The sequence below is a fragment of the Heterodontus francisci genome, chromosome 35 (assembly GCF_036365525.1).
Source record: "Heterodontus francisci isolate sHetFra1 chromosome 35, sHetFra1.hap1, whole genome shotgun sequence".
Lineage (NCBI taxonomy): Eukaryota > Metazoa > Chordata > Chondrichthyes > Heterodontiformes > Heterodontidae > Heterodontus > Heterodontus francisci.
In genome coordinates, this window is record NC_090405.1 from 11,666,191 (window position 1) to 11,672,190 (window position 6,000).

Below are 6,000 nucleotides of genomic sequence, written 5' to 3' on the forward strand. Positions count from 1 at the left end.
TCTCTGAAAACCTCCGACACTCTCTGACACTCTCTGACGCTCTCTGAAGCTCTCTGAAACTCTCTGACACTCTCTGACACACTCTGACACCTTCTGAAACTCTCTGAAACTCTCTGTCACTCTCTGAAAACCTCCGACACTCTCTGACACTCTCTGACACTCTCTGGAACTCTCCGACATTCTCTGACACTCTCTGACACTCTCTGAAACTCTCAGACACTATCTGACACTCTCTGAAGCTCTCTGAAACTGTCTGAAACGCTGTGACACTCTCAGAAACTCTCTGAAACTCTCTGAAACACTCTGTAACTCTCTGAAACTCTCTGACACTCTCTGACACTCTCTGCAATCTCTCTGACACTCGCTGACAGTCTGTGACACTCTCTGAAACTCTCTGACACTCTCTGACAAACTCAGAAACTGTCAGAAACTCTCTGGCAATCTCTGACACTCTCCGACACTCTCTGAAACTCTCTGGCACTCTCTGAAACTCTCTGACACTCTCTGACACTCTCTGAAACTCTCCGACACTCTCTGAAACTCACTGACACTCTCTGAAACTTTTTGACACTCTCTGAATCTCTCTGAAACTCTCAGAAACTCTGTAAAACTCTCTGAAGCTCTCTGAAACTCTCTGACACGCTGTGACACTCTCAGAAAGTCTCTGAAACTCTCTGAACCTCTCTGACACTGTCTGAAACTTTGTGACACTCCCTGAAACTCTCTGACACTCTCGGACACTCTCCAACACACTCAGAAACTCTCAGAAACTCTCTGGCACTCTCTGACACTCACAGCAAATCTCTGAAACGCTCTGACACTCTCTGAAACTCTTTGACACTCACTGAAACTCTCTGAAGCTCTCTGACACTCTCTGACACACTCTGACACCTTCTGAAACTCTCTGAAACTCTCTGTCACTCTCTGAAAACCTCCGACACTCTCTGACACTCTCTGACGCTCTCTGAAGCTCTCTGAAACTCTCTGACACTCTGTGACACTCTCTGAAACTCTCTGACACTGTTTGAAACTCTCTGAAACTTTCTGACGCTCTCTGAAACTCTCTGAAACTTTCTGACACTCTCTGAAACTCTCTGAAGCTCTCTGACACTCTCGGAAACTCACTGAAACTCTCTGAAACTCTCTGACACTCTCTGACACTCTCTGACACTCTCTGCAATCTCTCTGACACTCGCTGACAGTCTGTGACACTCTCTGAAACTCTCTGACACTCTCTGACAAACTCAGAAACTGTCAGAAACTCTCTGGCAATCTCTGACAATCTCCGACACTCTCTGAAACTCTCTGGCACTCTCTGAAACTCTCTGACACTCTCTGAAACTCTCTGACACTGTCTGTAACTCTCTGAAACTTTCTGACGCTCTCTGAAACTCTCTGAAACTTTCTGACACTCTCTGAAACTCTCTGAAGCTCTCTGACACTCTCGGAAACTCACTGAAACTCTCTGAAACTCTCTGACACTCTCTGACACTCTCTGACACTCTCTGCAATCTCTCTGACACTCGCTGACAGTCTGTGACACTCTCTGAAACTCTCTGACACTCTCTGACAAACTCAGAAACTGTCAGAAACTCTCTGGCAATCTCTGACACTCTCCGACACTCTCTGAAACTCTCTGGCACTCTCTGAAACTCTCTGACACTCTCTGACACTCTCTGAAACTCTCCGACACTCTCTGAAACTTTTTGACACTCTCTGAATCTCTCTGAAACTCTCAGAAACTCTGTAAAACTCTCTGAAGCTCTCTGAAACTCTCTGACACGCTGTGACACTCTCAGAAAGTCTCTGAAACTCTCTGAACCTCTCTGACACTGTCTGAAACTTTGTGACACTCCCTGAAACTCTCTGACACTCTCGGACACTCTCCAACACACTCAGAAACTCTCAGAAACTCTCTGGCACTCTCTGACACTCACAGCAAATCTCTGAAACGCTCTGACACTCTCTGAAACTCTTTGACACTCACTGAAACACTCTGAAGCTCTCTGACACTCTCTGACACACTCTGACACCTTCTGAAACTCTCTGAAACTCTCTGTCACTCTCTGAAAACCTCCGACACTCTCTGACACTCTCTGACGCTCTCTGAAGCTCTCTGAAACTCTCTGACACTCTGTGACACTCTCTGAAACTCTCTGACACTGTCTGAAACTCTCTGAAACTTTCTGACGCTCTCTGAAACTCTCTGAAACTTTCTGACACTCTCTGAAACTCTCTGAAGCTCTCTGACACTCTCGGAAACTCACTGAAACTCTCTGAAACTCTCTGACACTCTCTGACACTCTCTGACACTCTCTGTAACACTCAGAAACTCTCTGACACTCTGTGACACTCTCTGACACTCTCTGACTCTCTCTGACACTCTCTGAAACTCTCTGAAACTCTCTGACACTCTCTGACACTCTCAGACCCTCTCTGACACTCTCTGAAACACTCTGAAACTCTCTGACACTCTCTGACACACTCTGAAACTCTCTGAAACTCTCTGACAATTCTCTGAAACTCTCTGTCACTCTCTGACTCTCTCTGACACTCTCTGAAGCTCTCTGAAACTCTCTGACAATCTGTGACACTGTCTGAAACTCTTTGACACTCACAGAGATACAGAACCTTAGAAAATAGGCGACATGTTTAGAGAGAGGATCTGGATCGGCGCAGGCTTGGAGGGCCGAAGGGCCTGTTCCTGTGCTGTAATTATCTTTGTTCTTTGTTCTTTGTTCTTTGACACTCTCAGACAATCTCTGACACACTCTGAAACTCTCTGACAATTCTCAGAAGCTCTCCCACACACTTTGACACTCTCTGCATTCTCTCTGACGCTCTCTGACTGTCTGTGACACTCTCAGAAACTCTTGACACTCTCTGAAAGTCTCAGAAAATCTCAGAAACTCTCTGGCAATCTCTGACACTCTCTGACACTCTCTGAAACTCTTTGACACTCTCTGACACTCTCAGACAATCTCTGACACACTCTGAAACTCTCTGACAAATCTCTGAAGCTCTCCCACACACTCTGACAATCTCTGCAATCTCTCTGACGCTCTCTGACAGTCTGTGACACTCTCTGAAACTCTTGACACTCTCTGAAAGTCTCAGAAAATCTCAGAAACTCTCTGTCAATCTCTGACACTCTCTGACACACTCAGACACTCTCAGAAACTCTCTGAAACTCTCTGACACTCTCAGAAACTCACAAATACTCTCAGAAACTCTCCGACATTCTCTGACAGTCTCTGACACTCTCAGACACTCTCTGACACTCTCTGACACGCTCTGAAACTCTCTGACACTCTGTGACACACTGTGAAATTCTCTGACTCTCTCTGACACTCACAGATACTCTCAGAAACTCTCCGACATTCTCTGACACTCTCTGACACTCTGTGAAATTCTCTGAAACTCTCTGACACTCTCAGACAATCTCTGACACTCTCTGAAACTCTGTGAAACTCTCTGACACTCACTGAAACACTCTGTCACTATCTGACACTCTCTGACACTCTCGGAAGCTCTCTGAAACTCTCTGAAACTCTCTGAAGCTCTCTGACACTCTCTGAAACTCTCTGCAATCTCTCTGACACTCTCCGACATTCTCTGACATACTCTGACATTCTCTGACACTCTCTGACACTCTCAGAAACTCTCAGAAACTCTCTGGCAATCTCTGACAAGCTCAGACACTCTCTGAAACTCTCTGACACTCTCTGGAACTCTCCGACACTCTCTGACACTCTCTGACATTCTCTGAAACTCTCAGACACTCTCTGACACTCTCTGAAGCTCTCTGAAACTGTCTGAAACGCTGTGACACTCTCAGAAACTCTCTGAAACTCACTGACACACTCTGAAACTCTCTGAAACTCTCTGACACTCTCTGACACACTCAGAAACTCTCTGAACCTCTCTGACACTCTCTGACACTCTCTGAAACTCTCTGACACTCTCTGACACGATCTGACTCTCTCTGAAACTCTCTGACACTCTCTGACACTCTGTGACACACTGTGAAACTCTGTGACACTCTCTGACATTCTGTGACACTCTCTGACACACTCAGAAACTCTCTGAACCCTCTGACATTCTCTGACAGTCTCTGACACTCTCTGACACTCTCAGAAACTCTCCGACATTCTCTGACACTCTCGGACACTCTATGACACTCTCAGACACTCTCTGAATTTCTCTGACACTCTCTGACACTCTATGACGCACTGTGAATCTCTCTGACACTCTCTGACACTCTCTGACACTCTCTGACACTCTGTGAAACTCTCTGAAACTCTCTGACACTCTCTGACAGTCTCTGACACTCTGTGACACTCCCTGACACACTCAGAAACTCTCAGAACCCTCTGACACTCTCTTACCCATGGCAGGCTGATGGAGAAAGTGAAGGCGCTTGGGGTCCAAGGTGTACTAGCTAGCTGGATAAAGAACTGGCTGGGCAACAGGAGACAGAGAGTAGCAGTAGAAGGGAGTTTCTCAAAATGGAGACGTGTGACCAGTGGAGTTCCACAGGGATCCGTGCTGGGACCACTGTTGTTTGTGATATACATTAATGATTTGGAGGAAAGTATAGGTGGACTGATTAGCAAATTTGCAGACGACACTAAGATTGGTGGAGTAGCAGATAGTGAAGGGGACTGTCAGAGAATACAGCAGAATATAGATAGATTGGAGAGTTGGGCAGAGAAATGGCAGATGGAGTTCAATCAGGGCAAATGCGAGGTGATGCATTTTGGAAGATCCAATTCAAGAGTGAACTATACAGTAAATGGAAAAGTCCTGGGGAAAATTGATGTCCAGAGAGATTTGGGTGTTCAGGTCCACTGTTCCCTGAAGGTGGCAACGCAGGTAAATAGAGTGGTCAAGAAGGCATACGGCATGCTTTCCTTCATCGGACGGGGCATTGAGTACAAGAGTTGGCAGGTCATGTTACAGTTGTATAGGACTTTGGTTCGGCCACATTTGGAATACTGCGTACAGTTCTGGTCGCCACATTATCAAAAGGATGTGGATGCTTTGGAAAGGGTGCAGAGGAGGTTCACCAGGATGTTGCCTGGTATGGAGGGCGCTAGCTATGAAGAGAGGTTGAGTAGATTAGGATTATTTTCATTAGAAAGACGGAGGTTGAGGGGGGACCTGATTGAGGTGTACAAAATCATGAGAGGTATAGACAGGGTGGATAGCAAGAAGTTTTTCCCAGAGTGGGGGTTTCAATTACTAGAGGACACGAGTTCAAAGTGAAAGGGGAAAAGTTTAGGGGGGATATGCGTGGAAAGTTCTTTACGCAGAGGGTGGTGGGCACCTGGAACGCATTGCCAGCGGAGGTGGTAGATGCGGGCACGATGGAGTCTTTTAAGATGTATCTAGACAGATACATGAATGGGCAGGAAGAAAAGAGATACAGAAGCTTAGAAAATAGGCGACATGTTTAGAGAGAGGATCTGGATCGGCGCAGGCTTGGAGGGCCGAAGGGCCTGTTCCTGTGCTGTAATTATCTCAGTTCTTTGTTCTTTGTTCTTTGTACACTCACAGATACACTCAGAAACTCTCCGACATTCTCTGACACTCTCATGAAATTCTCTGAAACTCTCTGACACTCACTGAAACTCTCTGAAACTCTCAGACACTCTCTAACACTCTCTGAAGCTCTCTGAAACTCTCTGACACGCTGTGACATTCTCAGAAACTCTCTGAAACTCTCTGACCCTCTCTGACAATCGCTGACACTTTGTGACACTCCCTGAAACTCTCTGACACTCTTGGACACACTCCGACACACTCAGAAACTCACTGGCACTCTCTGACACTCTCAGTAAATCTCTGAAACTCTCCGACACTCCCTGAAACTCTTTGACACTCACTGAAACTCTCTGAAACTCTCTGAAAGTCTCTGAAACTCTTTGACTCTCTCTGACACTCTCAGACTATCTCTGACAAACTCTGAAACTCTCTGACAATTCTCTGAAACTCTCT